Here is a 19,878-nt window from a genome sequence, read left to right as displayed (position 1 = left end):
TATATATATATATATATATATATATATATATATATATATATATATAAACTTATAAGTGATTTGACTATTAAATAAATAAATATTTACCTTTACAAACTAGCCTGATTCCTGGTTCAGTGTGACCTGGGGAGTATTTTGAGAAGGGTGTGATATGAGTGGTATATCATTCAGAATATTGAAATTATAGACACAAATAAATAAGGCTTTCATTGCGCACTACATGCTAGGCGAGACCTGGGTGTGTGCCTGATTGAAATCCTTTACAGCTGAGAACCTGTTTAATCTTTTACTTCCTTAAACATTTCCTTTCTGCAACCTCTGAAGCTGGAAAGTCAAAATAGTGTTATATATAAATGTCATTACTGTCCTTATGATTGAAGTCACCTCAGGTTGTAGGAATTGTGTAAGAAGCATATCCAAGGATTATCTACTAACTTGTTTTGATTCTGAAAAGTACTTTTAAAGTATATTTACACTGTTACATGAATTGCCTTTTTTAAAGAATGCTTATTTAAAAGTTGATGTTACATAAATAACTATTTATAACTGAAACCTTCAGTGTAAGTGTTACTTGGTTATTTGTATTTACGAATTTCATTGCTATAGCTCACATTTACCCCTCTTGAGATAGGCTTAGCTGCTCAGTCACTCTACCAACTTGTGTAGTACAGACCTATACCTAAAGATGTGTTACCTAATACCAAGCAGATACGTGTTGTGTGGTCTCACACAGTGTGACTGAATAAGTTCTTACCTAACAATGTGCAGTTGTTAGGAGGAGTGGCTGTAAATATTTTCTTCAGGCCTCTAGTTTGCTGCCAATTGTCAGAGGCAGGGTTAAAAACCCATGGGGTCGTATTACAGAAACATTGCACCAGCGCAAGCTCAATTAACGCCAACACATGTTCCTTCAATGTGTTCGAACTTACCAAAATAGGGCAACCCCCCCTTTCACAGTGGAAGCTATGGTAATTACTAGGAGAAATATAAAACACCCCTTTCACTGGTAAAGCAGTGCTTAGTTGAAATCATCCTTTCTACATTTTGAACGGGCTTGTGATCATTTTATTGTTCATTTATAACGTGTTTAATACCAGCAAGTGGTTTCTAAGTGCGGGATCGGGCTTCAGACCTGGTTTGCTCCACATTGACTTTCTTTCAGGAAAAATATATTGCCCCTGAGCTATCCTTCCTCCCAGTAGAGCCACCCACTGGCCATCTATGCAGTATGGATACAGACAGAGTATTAGATGTACACAAGGTTTATTAATAAATAATAAAGAATGTTTGTACAGTTTTAAACAAGAGATACATCTTTAAAAAAAACGATCAACTTAATGGGCATAGGAGAAAGTAATTAACAAAAGAACAAAAAAAAGTAGCAGGCGCCCCTCTCCGAAAGAACATGGCATGATAACCTGTTCAGTGGTTTTTAACCACTTTGAGAGTTCACAGCCATCTGCCTTTTGCTCACTGTACCTTTCATAGATAGGAAATATTCATTTGCATATCAGTCTTTGTCCCGCCCACATGGGCAGTCCAGCACTGAAATGCTATGACAATTCCCTTCTGAACAAGAGTACCAACAGCAACCCCATACCTGTGTTTCATCCTTGTTGGGCCTCATTAGTGAGGTGAAGCTGTACCTCTCTGAGCACAGTGAGCAGGGAGTCCACGTCTGGTTGCCCCCGGCATGATAACCTTTTCAGTGTTTTTTATCCACTTTGAGAGTTTGCAGCCTTGTTCTTTCGAGAGAGGGGCACCTGCTACCGTTTTGTAATTTACAAAAGAGACAACCTTCAAGGGAAAGTAGACACAAAATGAATGATGAACCATGGAGAGGTGCAGGGTATTTGAGAGTAAGAAACCAATACATAGCAGTGATCGAGAAGTGAGAAAAGGAAACTAGGGTAAGTAATTGATCTCGATCCATACTATATAGATGGCCAGTGGGCGACTCTACTCAAGAGTCCCTTCTGAATTTAGAATGTATGATTTCAACTAAGCACTGCTTTGCCAGTGGAAGGTGTGTTGCTTTTCTACCTTCAATGTATTTGCATACGCCGAAGTTGTAGTCTGTTGCTCTGGTGCACAAATGCATTCAAAGAATCCAAGTGTGTAGGGACTAGTACACTTTACGCTCTAGTGCTAATTGTAGTTACCAGAGCAACGTTTCTGTAATGATGTTCCTAGTGAGCTATGCAAGCGCGCGTGAGGGAGTGGTTGCATGGGTGATAGGTTGCAGGTTTTAATTATTCAGCTCATAAATTTGCTTCCAATTTAGTAATGGCAAAAACAGCGGGCCAGGTCAACGAGTGACGCTCTTACTAGATTTATGAATGATCAAACGCTGGGTTTTGAGTTGGGGCATTGCCATTCCTGGAAACATTACAGTGTGGATCGTGCATTTCAATGTGTGTGATTGAAGTAGTATTGTTAGACTGAATACATTGATAACATTGTGGTGAATATTTTTAGAATGCAGACATATTTTAGACCATTTGGCCCCGATTTCCAAAAATATTTTCAATGGCACTTTCCCATGTTATCATTATTTTGTAAATCAGGCTCTGTGTGTGCAAACGACTGCTGTTTGCATGCATGTGCAAAGATCCATGCGTGCTCAAGAATGAGGAGGAGTCTGCCGTCCAACAGGCTATCGTGTAAGTCATTTTAATAGATTCGTGCATTCAATGGGGGAAATGCTGTACAAATATTCCAGAGATTCCATTTTTCCATCTAATCGTTTTTCCACATTGACAGTCCTGGCATACTCGATGACTTCGTGGAGGAATGCAAAGCTATATTGTCATACAGCGTGCACTGACTACTCTTAGCAAGCCATACCCTTCAGATGGGAAGTCGAGAAGCATAACATGCAAGAACGAGTGTCTTTCCAGCCAGAGAATTTACCATAAAGCACACGATCAACTTCCTACATTTTAGTAAACACCTCTTTTAATGTATTTCTAAATGACTTCATATGTAATATGTTTTTATGACTAGGACTACTTACATGGGTTCCCAACACACAATGCTAGCAGAAGATGTATCAGGGCACATGGGGGCCTATTGCATTGAGATCTTTGTGGGGGGTCTGCCCACAGCCGGGCCCAAACGTCTGAGGTACCTTGGGGTGATTAAATTATAAATGAGACAGAGGGGCGAGTTGGTAACATTTGCTGATGATCACAGGCCACACAGCCACCGAGGAGGGCTGGGTGTATGAAACACTAAGGCCCTGATTTACAGACTGTTTTACAGTGCAGATTTCCCATTGAACACTGTTTTGTAACTCAGGCTCTAAATGTCCACTGAAATATTTAGCACGTTGCTGACAAAGAGTGATTATGCAGATTAAACTGTAATACATAAGGTGATAAGAACATTGCTGGATACTGCCAGAGACCAAGGTGACGGACTGAGGGCTCAAGCAAGGGCAGCCAGCAGCATGCATGCAAGCAGCAAAGCAGACATTAGTGACCTGATTTTAAGAAGATGTTGCTGCTGTGTCATTACACTGCTAACATGGGAGCAGCTGCTCGGGGGTGCGCTGATGCACAGAGACCATTTCAGTCGAAAAGATTGAAAGGCCCTGTAGCTGTCCCTGCCAGCATAGCATAACGTCAGTGGTCTAGCCAAAACAGCATGACATGACGTTCGTGCCTCACATACAGTTGAGCCTAGAGCAGGGGAACCTCTGCCTGCTGTTTTGTGGCTTGACAGCACAGCAGGTTAGACCCTAGAGAAAAGTGGGCGGGCCTTGTCCCTCTGACAACACACTGTCTATACCACTGAATAATTAATGTGTTTAATTAGTGAGAAATGTTAGCATTGCAGATACAGAAACTCACATTTTCTCAGCTTCCCCATGTATTTTCATGACCAGGCCTGTCTTCCTTTTCTAACTTTGGGATAGGTTACAGACTTTTAAATGAGACGAATATATGGTATCTTTCCAATGATAATGTGCACGCAATTCATTGGAACCCATTGTTGAAGGGTTATCTGTTTACTCTGCTGTGAAACCGAGCAATTGAGTTTATTTGGGAGCAAGCTTGTCATCAACAAAACTGAATGTTAACCTCAGTCATGCAAGCCATGGTGTATATATTTCAAAACAAGCGTAATAATTGTGAACCTGGGATGGGGTAGTTTGGGTACACCGCTGACTTGGAAATCTGAAATCCTGAATCCTAAACCAGTGTTCCCGACCTCACTCCAATGGTGTGATCCAGGGACAAAACAATGTACAGAACTCAAGTGCTTCCGTTCCGAGCAGTGTTCCAGTTCCGGCTGCGTCCGGCTTTGAAGCAGATCTATTCCCGCTGTCTAAGTGCTCATTTGCAAGGGGGGCACACCTGCAGCTCTTAGCTATTACTGTGGCCTGTTCACTGCGTACTAATTAATTAGCCGGATGTGTCTATACCTCTATGGTCAATTTGAAATTTAGATCAAGGATTCCAATTTTTGATCTTTAAAACACATTCGCAATATCCTCTCTGACTATTAGATGATCAATGACTTTTTTCTAACTAATCCTCCCAAAAGCTGGCTCAGTGCATGCTATAAGGCAGCTTCTTTGCTCACCTTGCACTATGCATCACTAAATCACTCTGCCAATTTGCTAGCGTTGTGCAATTTGCTGCAATCGCTGTAGGTGTTACGAGGACAGGGGGTAGGGGCGTGAAGGGATATGGTATGTATTCATGAGACTGAGAGCAGGAATCTTTACTTTAATTACTTTACTTTATATGATTTGTATAGCGCAGCCATAGACCCGAAGGCGTGAGGGCGCTACAAGACAATGTACATTAACACACAAAAAAAGGGTTGCGAGCCATAAGGTCAAGAATAAAAAGAGTACGAATATTCGCTGACAGGTAAAAACTGATTAGTTAAAAAGATAGGTCTTCAACTTTTAAAAAAAAATCTCGAGCGACTCAGTGGATCTCAGCTCAGAAGGAGGAACATTCCATACTGTATGCCCAATAGCGAAGAAGGCACAGTTGGCCACCTTTACAGTGCAACATCTTGGAACAAGTAGGAGATGCTGAGTATTAGATCTCAGGGATCTTACATTAGTTCTTGTGGGAAGGAGTTGTTGTAAATAATCCGGCATTTTACCCTGTAAAAATGTATGTATAATGGTCAGGATTCTGAACCAGATTCTGGATTCTACTGGCAGCCAGCGTAAGGCCTGTTTAGCTGGTGTAATGTGATCTCTACGCTTCTACATACTAAACATAGTTTTTGTTTTGTTTCGACAGGTTTAGGCTATTTCTCGACCCATTCCTATTGTTTCTGGCAAGGTCCTGATGCTCCACCTGAAATCGAGGTAAGAGTTAATTTGCAATGTAAATGAAATGAATACACATTGATGGAAAGCAGACATGGTTAGTATGTGTTGGCAAGCACTATCCGAAGAGACGAAAGAGCCGTTCAGGAAAGCCATCTGGAAACCCTGAACTTCCACCACATTGCATTAGGTAACATGGCTGAGGAAACCAAAACACACCCCTGAGGTTCGCAAAGCAATAAGAAGATAAAGTTCGTATTTCTAGATCTCTTATAGATCCGCCATGATCCTACGCGGCAATCGGGCAGGCATGACGCGCACATTGCATGTGAAATCCGCGCCTCAGTGGTGCACCGGTTTATGCAAAGAGAGCATGGTCGTTTTTACAAAACACATCTGGTCAATTATATTTTAAGATTAGGGTGATGACGTGCGCTGTGACCAACTACAGAAAGCCGAAAGAATATAAAATGTGTTCCTGGTGATAAAAAGCGATGGACAAAGTAATATGCGCACGTACACAAGTGACAGAGCAAGACTTGATTGAAAACCTAATTTGCTATACTGTACACATTAATTTACGAAAGCCAGCACAAATGATGCTTAATTTTCCAACCATATCAGAATCATTTTCATTATCATTCTGTACCGAAGATTTAGATGAGTAATTTGCAATCTACTAATACATAATTACATGTTCAAATGTACCTTTGCAAATCACTCAAGCTTGAATTTGTATATCAAAGCGCTCTATACTGAAAGACCCACTCAGAATGTCCTCAAATGCGTCATTGCCAATCAGCTTTGCCCTGATCTTTGCCTCATAGGCAGGATTTTAATTGCTACAAAGTTACCACTACAGTACGATGTCAAATAAATTGCTCAGTGTTTACAATAATTCTCCATCGAAGTATGTTATGTTATCTTGCTTTTGTATAGTGCCTCCTGCCATAATTGATAACATTGACACGCTTTTACCTGTCAGAGGCAAAGGAGGAGTGGGAGAGAACAATTCCACAGTGGTAGGGAGGAGTACAATCATGTGGATAGATGGGATGAGGGCGAGGGATAGATAAGATGCTCGGGAAGGCATGAGAAGGAGAAGGTGGAGGATCTATATGCACAACTAGACCGAATTTAACGTGGGACTCAATTGTATTCTATGGGATGAAGCACAGAAAGGAGAGGAGGCTCTAAAAGAAGGGTTCGCTGCGCTAGGGTTTATGTCTGAAATGTGCTCACTGCATGTTACGCCTGGGCATAAGACCAGGCACAAGAAAACAGTGTGTTAAAGCCGCTTTACTTACTTCACCAAACCCTGAATGTCCACAAATGGTCAGGTTCTATAGATGGGAAACCTGCAAGGAAATATGGGCACATTTAACTGAGGGTGGTATTTCAACCACAGCTTCCTTGGGGGCAGAAGCCCCAGTCCTTTCTGCCTGAAGGTTCCTGAGTCCTGCTGGGGCATTTAAAATAATTATTATTTTGGTGTGTGAGGAAGGAATCCTCTTAGGCTGATGCTAGTTGCTTATGGGAGTTAATTTACATACTACAGCCTTTGACTAGCCTTCTCACTCTGGGCTGCAGTTACTCTGCCCTGCTAATTGGGGGTAGTTGGGATGCAAGTACAGCATCACAATCATGGGAAAAGGTTCAGTGTGTGCGCACTATATTAGTAGGCCTTTGTGTTAGTATTTTACTGTTTAGTGTGGCAGTTTGAGCATGTGTCATTTGTAGTTCGCTTTGACATACCTTAGAAGCATCATAAAGCCTTACAGAAATAGCAACAATGCAATGACGTTGTGGATATTGAAGTCACAGCCAGGGTGATGTGTACCAGTTTGTGTATTTAGCAACAGTGACTTATGTAGTGCTTTGAGTACTATGCAAACAGGTAGTTGAAATAAGGTACAAGCAATATTGGCAGGCAGAGGGGTATTGCGGTAAATGCAAGGGGGTGTGCCGAGTGGTTAGTGAGGGTCCCACCACGTTGGATCTAGGGCCTATTTGCAATCCATGCCTTTTTTGTTAGTAGGAGAAGCAGGCCCCGTTTGAAGCTGAGGCTCTGTCAATTTTTTATTAGAAGAAATCCATTTAGTTCCCTGTGAATGTTCAGACATCCAAGGTCGCAGGAAGACGCACTGCTCAAATAGTGGCTAATTGTATAAAACAGTGCAGCACAGGAGATGAGAACAAAATGATGGGTCAGGGCCTGAAGATTAGGTCTGCAGCTGCAGAGGCCGAATCTGTAGGAATGAAGCATGGGGCCTGGGTTGACAAGTGGTACAACTGGATTCCGGAGCAATACTGCCCCACTCAAAAAAAGGCCGGCCCATTTGACTTGCAGGCGTCTGCGAAATAGGATAGATAAATAAATAAGAAAAATTCAGGCCTGAGGAGTGGTGCCCCAATCACGCCATTCATGGACACCTGATTTCCCAGGGAGATAAAGGAGGAGATGTGCTGGAGATGTACTGTGTTCTGAGAAGGGAGTCATAGGAGATGATGCCAATAAATGTAACTGCAAGGTTGAGTGAGCTATTTTTGCGTGCCACAGCATCTGGTATAATGGGAAGACCATTGTATTACCGAGCAGGGGTGACCTCGTCATTCAAACTCACTACCTGATTGGGTCCTGTTGGGAGTATGCACATCATGAGATGGTCAGCGCTACCTTCACCAGTAAGGAAAGTTTATTAGTGCAACAAAGTACCTGAGGATAATGCACCAATCAAATTATAGTGTTGTACGATGATTATGCATTATATCATTTCTGAGGGGGTTTTCTTTAGATAAAGTGTGACCAATAGGGTAATGAACTATGCAGGATGTTTAGATGTTTTGTATAGGTATTGACCGAGGGGAATGTGGGGTTATGTTGTGAAATTAATATGCTTAGTTTATGTTAATTGCGTTTTCCACAATAAAAGAGGTAACCTCAAATAGACAAGCAGAGTTCTTAGTTTCATGTTAAGTTTCACAGGACTGATGGAAACTCCCGGCCATATTTGCATGTAATTAGATTTTATTTGGCCCTGTTGGATTTGTTTTTATCAATCATGTTTTGGGTCCGTGCCTACAAAGGCATCATGTGAATGTTAGGGTGTTGCTACCTGATGCTTTATGGATGCTTCAAAGGGGCTTCAAAATTAAACATTTAAAGCAAAAGATTATAATGGAACCTCAACATATATAACATGACCTAACCAGCTTGTATAAAAGCAAACCACCATCATATTCTCCCCCATCTCCCGAAAGAAGTGAATGAGTACATATAGTAGCACTCAGGTAGATTCTAGGTAACATGCCTTTAGATTTAGGAAAATAACACATTTATCCCAGCATAGCCAGACATTACACCACATGTTTCTAAAGCTTAAAACATGGCATTGCGTAGCATAAAATGTAGCACTTCAAAACAAGGCAGGGCACAGATAATATAGCTCAGGCATATAACAAAACATAATAGGGATAGGCTTGGAAGTGATGAACCAAACCTCGACACCCACCACAATCGAACTGTGTGCTCGGTTTAAAAAACATCAATTTAGATACTCTTTTAATGATTGACGACGAAAGGAAGTAATGTTGTCAAAACGTTTAGAAAAGTATCCGTATGAAATAAGACACACAGCTTTGGAGGTGATGCAAATAAAGCTCACAATCGACTTCCAAATATGTACACATACTTTTAGAAACGCAGGAAAGTAGTGAAAGAGGATAGGGCAAGCCTCTTGTCTACCCCTCACCCTAGATAGGCGTTACACCAGCTCTCCCCAGGGATATCTTCAGTCACTTTGAGGGACAGCAAGATGCCTTTTTTCAGGGATACTCATGTAGATGTAGGGATCTAGTCCAATATGAATAACTTTGTAACCGCACGGTTCTGTCCATATTGTGTTACATACATTTGGGGAAAGACCGAATGGAATCACCCATAGACTCCATGCTGTATATACACATAACAAAACATGCCATCTATAGGCATCCCAAGCAAATCATGATGCAATCATGATGAAATCACATCACTCACCCCCCCTGCTCTTTTATAGGCCAAGGTCATGGATCTTCAAAGGCAAGGGACTCCACCCCTCATACCCTTTCTTCACTCTGTCCTGCGGCACATGATAGTTTCTTTTCATTAAAAGGTGCCATTCCTCCATTAATTAAGACTTGTTATATCTGTTGGCAAGAAGAAGGACCATTTAGTTCATTTTTGGTTGTAAAAAGTGATGTCTCATCCTTTGGAACAACTTGTCGCTTCCATAAATGGAGTGTATTTATTTCTGTATTTATTTGTTTATTTATATTACTTGACCAAACCCCAGGCAAAGTGCTTAAGAACACACAGCATGTCATTGGCTCAGCAGTGGTCAGACTTTCCCTAACAAGAGAAAACGGGGGGCAAAGCCCTTTTAGTTACTTCCCTAGGACACCCAACAAGAATTGAGAGGGGGTGTATGGCAGAAATCCGAATTTGCCCATTTTGCAACAGCTGCCTGAAAAGTGTGCATGCGTGATGTTTATGTTCAGGTGTAGCTAATGTTACTGCACAGACTAAAAGCTAGAATTTAGCAGTACAAGATAGCAGACTGGAACTGCTCGGCAGACAGAAAACAAATGAAAACGTTTCTCTCCTCTTACAAATCACCTGCATCTGGGCACTTTCTATAAATGTATATCTTTCAAGTGCAGACATCCACTGTGACAATAGCTAGATACCTTACTACTATTTTACTACTGCTATAGAGGACTGTCTTGACATTATAATTTATGTAGCACTTTTTCCAAAGTGTTGTAGATAGACAATGTGAGTGTAAGATCATTATCATTGATGGTACTTTATTAACAACTTTAGAAGGATGAAAGGCTGAGTTGGCCTTGCTGGGATTTGAATGATCACACTCAGGTGTCAGCAAGGAACATAAACCTGCTGAGCTATCTTAAGGGCATGAATCTATCTTAACTGCATATGAAAACATTCGAATATTACAGACAATCACACTGCCATGTATACATAGTCAGAATTAATAGATACAACATTAAGGGCCTGCTTCATGGAATGTTTAGCAAGGTGCAAAGTCACTTTGCGCTGCCAACACACAGCTTGATTCATGGAACTGTGCAAAGTGTATTTTTACAGTGAAAATTCAGTGCCAAGTCACTTTGAACTGCAAAAATGACTTTCCACTGACTTGCACTGCAAAAATACACTTTGCACAGTTCCATGAATCAGGGTGTTTGTTATCAGTGTAAAGTGACTTTGCTGCAGTGCAAGTCAGTGCAAAGTCAGTGCAAAGTCATTCTTGCAGTTCAAAATGACTTTGCACTTACTTTGCACTGAGTGTGCACTGCAAAAATACAGTTTGCACAGTTTCATGAATCAGGGTGTGTGCTGGCAGTGTAAAGTGACTTTGTAGCATGCTAAACATTCCATGAATCGGGCCCATAGTGTTGTATGACTGTTAAATGTCAATCATTTGATTTGTAAGCACCTTAGGCAGACATCTATGTGATGTAATCTCAAATTCAACAGTGTATCGTGCATCATCAGTGTATAATGGTAATAGACAAATAGATATTGCAAAGAATATCGAGAGAAAGAAAGAGGACTTGACACTTGTCAAGGATTTCAATCAGGCGACACACACCTTGGTCTCAGCCTATTATGCAGCGCACAACTGAGATGTTTTTCTCCTTATTTTATGCAGATTCAATTTGAGATGGTACACTACTCATATCACACCCCCTTTTCAAATATGCCGGGTCACAATGGACCATGAACCAGGCTGGTTGGTGAAATGCAATATTTATTTATTTATTTTAAAATTCAAAAGAAATCATACTATTTTTAATATGGGGCAGCAATCACCAATGGGGTGATAATCACAATGCAAATGGAATCAAGACACTTGGTTACCCTTCTCCTCGAACATATACACAGAACAATTGGATAGGAACACTTTTTGATTTAGGAAAGATAGCACCCAAGTTAAGGTTTCCCCCTGCAATGTTCCCTCAACCCACAGATAATTGAATTATGAATGGATAGAAAGAAGCTGCAGGTAATCAGGAATAAGAGGCAGAAGACAAATCTGACCTTCCCTCGCAGAATAAGAGGCAAACGCGGACTTTAAAACCTTAACAGAGGCCTAAAAAAGCACTCAGAAATGGCAAATAATTAATTAATGTGTGGTTAAATAATAATGTACATATATTTTTATCACAATAACATGTAGGTAATATCACTGGCAATCACAAGGCAATGGATCAGCAAGGGGCATACCATTTGAAAATGAGTAGGAAATTTTAGAATAGATTGCAGCCAAATGACACGTGTAAAAGTTGCATTTTTTTTCAATTCCAGCTTTAAATTACCCAAACGGTTTTTAATAAAAGCGGGTGAAATACTCTGATTTGGTACGGTTTTCGGTTGGGGATAGATATATATCACAGGGAAACTCTAGAGTTGAAAATAGGTCTCTAGCTATGAAACTGGATGAGTTATGCAAGATATAAAAAGGTGCGCTTTGAGCAAAATGAAGCCGTGAAATAGGAAAGGAAATCACTTGCGACAGTTTTACTCTAAACTACATTATTCAGATTAGACCACCATAGATGGACACAGTAAGATCCAAGGTTGATTCGCGAATTCAACCCGGTCACCCCAGCGCCCAACCCTGGAGGAAACCAATCTGATCACTCGAAATCTGACTAAGGGTTTAGGATTACACAAGACAAAATGGGAAAGAGATGTCGCTACTACTTTAGGAAGTCACGGGCGGGGTGCACAGATAATTCTAACAGTTTTAACAAGTTATCAGGGTATAGATATAATGGCTTAGAGAGTGGGATAAGGAAAACCGCAAGACAAGATAGATCATCAAAGTATATGGCTGGGCAGATTTATCTAAGCACGCCTGTAAACTACTGGATTGGTTAGGGGTGGTAGTCCCCGCCACGCTCTAAGCTGGTTGGATTTCAAGGGAATGATGTCAGATTTATGATGTAAGTTTTACAATGTCCAAAACCTCCCACAATTACTTTAACTAAAATCCAGTTTTGCCCTAAATGGCACCTCTATACAGTGGAAACATCTAAACAAATTACATAAACAGGTTACATATGTTATGCAGCCCATAGCAGTCCAATCCTCCAGTTTGTGAGACATTGTTTCGCCCTTCTAACAGTTTTTCACGCTTTTCAGTGTGAAATGGTCGGCCTAAAATTCCATAACTTTATACATATGTGTTGATTATCATAAGATGTGTAAATATGAAAATTCGCAATGGCATCATGGATACTTTCCTTGTAATCCCTGATTCTTTGCCATTTCTATTCCCAAGGGGTCAGTGAATTCTGCAAAGTCTCAAATTATAAACCACAAAATCACTTTTAAACTGCAAAATGTTTACATTTTTCCAAAGTCCTGCTGCAGAGAGAAAAGTCTTTACATTTTTATTCACAAATAGTCTTTGGAAGCAAATGGCAGTCCTTTGTCTGTCACTGGACCATTTTATTCTTGTCATTTACTCCAGAGCTAGGGAGGGGTTACTGCTTGATTAAAGGTTTATTGCCCTTTTCCCCCATTGTGCTGGAAATTCCATTGTCAGTAGGTTTAGCCTAGACTAGATTCTGTCCAACCTAACAATTATCACTGGGGTTTTAGTATCTGCTGAGAGAGGCCCTCCTGTTGGTAGCATCCCCCCAAACAGAAACCTATTTTTCTTTTGGAACTTGCAAAATCCAGCCAATATAGTTCAACAGTTTTACTTTCTTATATTTGGTCCTGAATTAAACAATCCAGTTGAATACGATAACCCAAGTGTGTATTTTCCCCAGCAACAAACCCTTTCACATTGCTAGATAATGGCAGGGTTTCATTCAACATTTGTACTTTTTAAAACAGGCATTTTTCTCCTCTGTCTGCAAAGCCCATTTTTACATGTGTGGTGAATAGCTGGCATTTCATTTTAAATGTGGTTTTTCATCTCCATCAGATTCCCACATTGTGCTGCAGCCATAGCTATTTTCACTTATAGGCAGGAGTTTGTTTGAAACACAGAAGCATTGAAATTGACATGTGCACAGAGCTATGATTTCTTTTGCAGGGTTTATTCCTTTGACACTTTGTAGCACAAAATAAAGCATTTGCCGTGCACGGCAGAAAGTGAAGTTTCTTGGATGTCAATATCTCTGGGACTGTCCTAGTGTGGCAAATTGGCAAGGCATTCCAGTGACATGGAAGTAAGCAAGCATATAATCGGTATAGAATTGGAAGCCGAGATAATTGTCTGATGGCTTTGGGATGAGAAGCTTTACGCTGATATTAAAGAGAAGATGGGCCTCATTACAACCTTGGTGCTAAGTGCACCAACTTTACCACCATGGTGTAAACTCCATTTAAACCATGGTGGATGGCGGATTTACCGCCCCATTCCAAGGTGAGTGGGGCGGTAAATCCCCATTTCCCATTTTCCCTTCCCCATTCCCATTTTTGCCCCATAGGGCATAATGGGAGTGGGGAAGGCGCGTAATTAGCACCATGGCAGGTTAGCGCCATGGATTTTAACGCCTGCTAAAAGCAGGCGTTAAAATCAGAATCAGGCGTTAAGGGTTAACGGTGGCGTTAACCCTTAACGCCTGAGTTGTAATGAGGCCCGATGAGTCATGGATCACGAATATGGCTCTTTAGGTTTACTAAAGCATGTGCACACATGCCCTTTGATAACCCAAATCGCGTCACTGCTGCTAATGTGCTTCTTCTACCTGGGAGTCGCATCAAAATCGTCTTTCAGACTAACTTCTATTGGAGGCTTCGTGTGTTTAGATCCACTGCAACAAAGTGTAGGTCTGTTGTTTGGATATTGTAGTCACTAAGATGTAATTGACCCACGCTGAAACGCATCTCATCAGAATGCTATGAATTTCATGAAAATACTGTAGGTGAAAACAGTTATGCATGCATTGTGTGGGTTACAGTGTCATTTAAGCACATGACAATAACTCAATTCAATGAAACAACATAGATGGATGCACATTTCATAAGTCTACCCATGGAAAAAATCTAATTCCCACCAGCATGCCAACTGCAAATCCACATTCTGTTTGTAAGATTTGCTGAAGGAAGTTTGGGAAAGGGCCACCTTTTGTAATAACGTAATCTGTGCCACCTTTAATAACTTACTAGGACCACACAAAATGGAGCAAAGTAATTGGCACACAATGTGCAGTTTAGATATTATGCAATGGAGGAAACGGGTATCACTCCAGTCCCTATTGTATAAACATCTGTTCAGGCTGTTTTTTACAATGTTTACTGTATGACATTAAAGTCAACACATTTTTTATGGTACGTAGGAAACAGGACAACAAAATTATATTTTTGTTGCCCAAAACCTGTTTGCCCCATTCTGAATTATCAAAGTATTTGTAAAATGTTTAGCACTGGTATAAATGTTTTGTATTCTGGACCCTGGTGTTGTGGTCTGTAAGTCATAATGAGACAAGACTAGCAGGACAACGTAAAGATACATCCCTTGCTACAATTATTACCGTCATTAGTTATGGCAAAGTTGCAACCGAGTGCCAGAGTACAGAAACTTTGCAATGTGGGCAGGTGCAATTTTGCATGGTATTAGCACTAGGGCATTCAACTATTTTTTTGAATGCGTTTTCTACCAGGGCAATGCTTGCACTAGTGCTAATATGAAATGATATTAGCCCTAATGTAAACCCTTACCCTGTTGTACCCATTCCATCTTGCTCTTCCACACACTGTCAGTCGCTGCAACCTATGCCTCTCAAATGTAATCACTGATTCAATTAGCCCACTCCTTGCACACACAATTGATCTTCTAATGTACAGTTATTCTTGATGGAACCCTCTCAATCTCCATAATCTATCCATCATATATAATTTATATGTTACGCTCTCCGATGCACATATTTCCCCTGCAGCTCTTTATGTTCTTTCTAGCACAATGTTTGCCACATTGCATTTTCTCTCAGATACAATACCTCTTTAACTTCAGCCCTGCTTTTAATGCACATTATCTCTCAATGTATATTCTCTCTTCATATGCTTTCGTAATTCTGAATCCACTTGCCACAATCTCTAATTTCATAGCATGTACTGCTTTATCTCAAACAGTCTGTCATCTCTTCTCAGGTATCTTTCACATGTTGCCTCTCCTTCAATATTGCTTTCCTGTTTCACAGACATAGGGCATAGTTTACAAATATATCAGAAAGTCTGTGCAAAGTAGTAAGCGTGTGAAAGAACAATGTGCACAGAAACCTGCAGTGCAAAAAGAACAACAAGTAGCACCTGGAACTCCCCCAATGTGCCCCCATTACAAACAACATAGCAGCGTCGAACATCAATTGCACTGGTCCCATGAAAAAAAGTAATCAAAGATTACTCACCAGCAATCACCACTGAACTCTGACAAGTCCTCATCCCAGCACCCCCACAAAACTGCGCATCAGCACCGTAATTGAAAGCAGCACCTGCATACCCTGCTGTCGATGAAACCGTGCCTCTCCCCCTAACTTGAAACAGCACAACTGCATACCCTGACAAAACTGCACCGTGGCCCTCTAACTTAAAACCGCACATGCAAGTCTCCCAGTACAATTTTGTCCCAGTACCCCCACTGACCTTTGCCCCAACCCCTGAACCCAAGGCAGCACCCACAAGTCTGTCCTCAAACCAGTACCACTCATAACCTGAGGCCCAAACCACAAACCCAAGGCAGCACCTGCAAGTACTCCCTCGTCCCAGTACCCCCACTGACCTGTGCCCCAACCCCTGAACCCAAGGCAGCACTCGCAAGTCTGCCCTCAACCCAGTACCGCTAATAACCTGAGGCCCAACCCAAAAACCCAAGACAGCACCTGCAAGTACACCCTTGCCCCAGTAACCCCACCCACCTGTGCCCCAACCCCTGAACCCAAGGCAGCACCCACAAGTCTGCCCTCATCCAAGTACCCCCACTGAACTGTGCGCCAACCCCTGAACCCAAGGCAGCACCTGCAAGTCCACCCTCATCCCAGTCCAATGTGGAGCACCAACCTACCTTAACTCCTCTGGCTTGGGTCCACCAAGAAGCACACCTGCCAGACATCTTGCACCAACATAAACACCTAGGAGCAGTGCCATTGAATCCAGGACTGTAGACTCTTCCATGGCTCCCTGTTGGATCACACACTTAGCTGCACATCAACTGGCAACCGTAGTGTTACAGCAGCTGCACTGTGGTCCATTGATGTACATGTGACATAGTTGACATGTGATGCACATAGCTCAGTGATCCACAGTGAGGCTACTTCCATCTTCAACATCCCCAATGTCAATGAGCCATATGTATGAATGAAGTGTGAGCACATCCACATTGACAAGCAAGTGCCAAAGGGATACCAAACCATGAGCGGACCAGAAAGGAACCCTCTCAATCTCCATAATCTATCCATCATATATCATTTATACGTTACGCTCTCCGATGCACATATGTCCCATGCACCTCTTTATGTTCTTTCTAGTACAATGTTTGCCACATTGCATTTTCTCTCAGAAAATGGACCAGAAAGGAACCCAACATACATTAAATTGAACCTCAAGTAGTAAATGGGTAGAAATGAATTACCTGTCACCAGATACAACAAGCATCTAATCCATGTGGAATATGTGGAAAGACACATGAAGAAATGAGTACCAATCTACAATGAATGACTCCAAACATCATCATGAAACATTTCACCCCGTGCATCCCACATTGATACCATTAGACGCACAAGAAAGTCACTCAGCCAACACTGACACACTGACACCACACATGCAGTACCCCTGCACAAGGAATGGCTTCAGACAACGACCCCATACCTCCTCCAGCCGCCTTATGGTCCCTCCCCTACATGTGAAATACATGCCTTAATTTCCAAGTCAAAGCTATGCCAGCATGGCAACCACAAGCAACCCACAACATTACCTAACACCCATGAACATATTCACAAAAGAAGTGCCGTGTCAACCACTGCATGCATCCATCACTCACCCATGCACACCGTGTACACAACAGGCCATCGTACCTATACTTCAAAGCACAGAAGTAGGCAAGCAGCAGAAGCACATGATAAAGATGTGAAATACCTGAATCTCAAAAATCTCATCTCCCCACATCTGTAATAGACCACATATGTTCATTGAACATGGATGCAACACACTAATGCCTCCTGCCTCACGTGTGCCATGTTTGTGCATGCTTGCCTTTTCCTACTGCCAATGTCTACATTGAACACATATTTATGCAACATTTCATCCAACCCAGACACACCATGACTTAGTACAATTTACGTAGTGTGAACCTCTTTCCATGTTGAGGCCTAAAATATCTACCCCAAAACCACAAGGGGCATCCACCTCCAAGAGATGGCTTCCTTGAGATAATTACTCAACATACAATTGGAGATATCAAGGGTCAGCATGCATAATGAATCTGTGGCAACTCGTACATCACCAGGACCTTTTAGCGATTGGGATCATCATGCACCCATCCCTCTCACGAGTGGCCGTAGCCAATCAGGACCAGGCTTTGGCACTGTATGGTCAGAATGCACCATCCGAGGATCCACAACACGATGGTGGTCGCAGTTGAACCACACAAGTATTTCCATTTGCCATGTCTGTGCACAACCCTATCCACTTTCCACTGCAACCTCTTCTTTATGCACTCTGCTGTCCATGAACCCATGGTAGGGGCCTGCATTTTTCCTTTTTTGATATTTCTGGTTGCCTCTGTTCAGGGTGGACCATTTTAGTTTTTCTATTTGGATTGTTGCCCCCGTCCAAGATTCACTATTTTTCCCTTTTGCCCTCGTCCATGGTGGACTGTATTTGACTTTTTACCAGCGTCCAAGGTGGACTATTTTTCTTTTTTGTCCTCCTCCAAGGTGGACTTATGCCAGGGCCATTGATCTCTCAAGGGTATTTCAAGCTGTAGGACTGGACCATGGGGCCATGATCAATGGAGTCAGCTGGCATGGTGTTGTGGACTGCTACAGCCTCCCACATACACATGCACATTCCATTCCACATTGATGTGTAAATGTGCAGCCTGTATGACTGACTCCTTTAGCTGGTCCAAACGTATGTCCTATATTTCAGGTATCTTGCCTCATCCAATTCCCACACTCCCTGAGAGGACACCCCATCACCCTATTTCCACCCAAGTCTCCATTCCGGCTACTGGACACTGGCACTCCTAGCACCAATGTGGAGGGCCAGTTTTAGGTGGATGTGGTGAGGGATTCACAGCACCAGAGCTGTACCACCAGGTAACGTTGTGCATTGCCAATCTTGTTCATGGCTAGTGAGATATGCATCCCAATCACGGCATGAAGTAGGCTTTGCATGGATGATGTGATTTGGTGATGGCCACTGTCACTGAAGATATGAGTTGGCCTACATGACTGTGGGACTGCATGTCTCCTTGATCAGCTATTCGTGTGCTTGGGTTGCTGGTTGCAAAACCACAAATTGATGCTTGGAGACCGTCTCCTTGGGATGCCCCTCTGCACATGTTTTTGGCGAGGGCTGATGCAGTAGCTTCAATGTTTGTGTGGCATTCCTTTGCACTCCTGTCCTGTCAGCTTGCATGCCATCTCCTGCCATGTGTCATGTCTAGTAATCACTCCATGATCAGGGGTGGTCTGTCCTATTGGGTACTCTGGTAATTTCTCAGTAGGCCTCTGCCACCTGGGCCTTGTTTGCATAGTGGTTCCACATTTTGGCATGGGAATCTGGTTAGCCTTGTAGTAGACATGTGATATGTGTTTGTTTGTTTGTTTGTTTGTTTTATTCACTTTTTATGCGTGCCAGACCCAGGGGTAGCAGGGCACAGTGGTCAAGAAAATGCGAAACTTACAGGTTACATCATAGCAAAATGTACATTGGAGATTACATAGGGTCACACAAATCAGGCATACAGTAATTACAGCAATATACGTTCAAGGAGGTCAAAATACCCGTCGGAGGTGGTCACTTTGAGTATCATTTCCATGGCCTCATTTGGTTCCCAGTCCACCCCTGTCTATGTTGCATTGGCAGGCAAAACACCCGACTGTCTCATTCAACATAGGTGGATGATCCATTTGACATGTTTGCATGAGGGTGATGTGTGTAGTGTGAGGTGCATAGCTGGGGAGGTTCAGGTGTCATATGCCAGTCTGTCCTTGTCATGCTTCATGTTTCTGATGTGTTTCCCTTAATATGGTCTAGGACTGTCAATGGAGAGGGGAGTGTTGCCTTACCTTTTCAATTATGTTTGTGTATCCTGTGGTTGGTTAGTTTGTTTTCTTTCCGGTATTCCTGGAGACTATCTTCATGATTGGACAGGAATATATTGAGGGTATCAGAGACATGCATGTGGAGATGGTGGGCAGCTGTTGATTTTCCCCATTCCAGGAGCACGTATAGTGGTGTGTGGAGGTGAACAGGCCCTGCAGCAATGGTGCAGCGGGAGACATCATGAAGATGGCAGTCAGGTGAGCCCTTTCTTGCACTTGGTGCATGCCAC

The 19,878-nt window shown here is 42.2% G+C and overlaps 1 protein-coding gene across 1 annotated transcript in view; it reads left to right on the top strand.

Moving 5' to 3' along the window:
• Nucleotides 1-19,878, top strand: part of CALCR (calcitonin receptor) — a 2,903,406-nt gene that overhangs the window by 159,147 nt on the left and 2,724,381 nt on the right. The window contains exon 2 of the mRNA XM_069648468.1: nt 5,271-5,338. The gene's annotated coding sequence lies outside the window, so the exon portion shown is untranslated. The remainder of the gene's footprint in view (nt 1-5,270; nt 5,339-19,878) is intronic.

The sequence above is a fragment of the Ambystoma mexicanum genome, chromosome 2q (assembly GCF_040938575.1).
Source record: "Ambystoma mexicanum isolate Mex_15411 chromosome 2q, UKY_AmexF1_1, whole genome shotgun sequence".
NCBI classification, from domain to species: domain Eukaryota; kingdom Metazoa; phylum Chordata; class Amphibia; order Caudata; family Ambystomatidae; genus Ambystoma; species Ambystoma mexicanum.
The sequence above is the reverse complement of the archived record's forward strand: the minus strand, read 5'-3'. Positions and strand labels throughout refer to the sequence as shown.